This window comes from Penaeus monodon, chromosome 15, assembly GCF_015228065.2.
Source record: "Penaeus monodon isolate SGIC_2016 chromosome 15, NSTDA_Pmon_1, whole genome shotgun sequence".
In the NCBI taxonomy this organism is placed as follows: domain Eukaryota; kingdom Metazoa; phylum Arthropoda; class Malacostraca; order Decapoda; family Penaeidae; genus Penaeus; species Penaeus monodon.
This window is the reverse complement of record NC_051400.1, coordinates 44,497,410-44,497,690: the sequence shown is the minus strand read 5'-3', so window position 1 is coordinate 44,497,690 and position 281 is coordinate 44,497,410.

The following is a 281-nucleotide window of genomic DNA, read 5'->3' as shown; positions in this document are numbered from 1 at the left end:
CAACATTTACACACACACACACACTTCTGTACACCCGCTTTCGTTGTACGGCAGAAGCGGTAACTCGTGCTAGGTACGATTTGACTGAACTGGATCATGAAATTAAGATCAAAGCATTGAAATGTTACCCTGATAATACATGCATGGAAAATTACTTCTCACTTACTAAATATAAATATCTGGATATTCACGTATGGAGAGTATTAATCATCGCATTTTTGTGGCTAAACATAAAGAGACAGGAAATGCCCGCGAGCATGTGCGTGTATATACGTGAATGA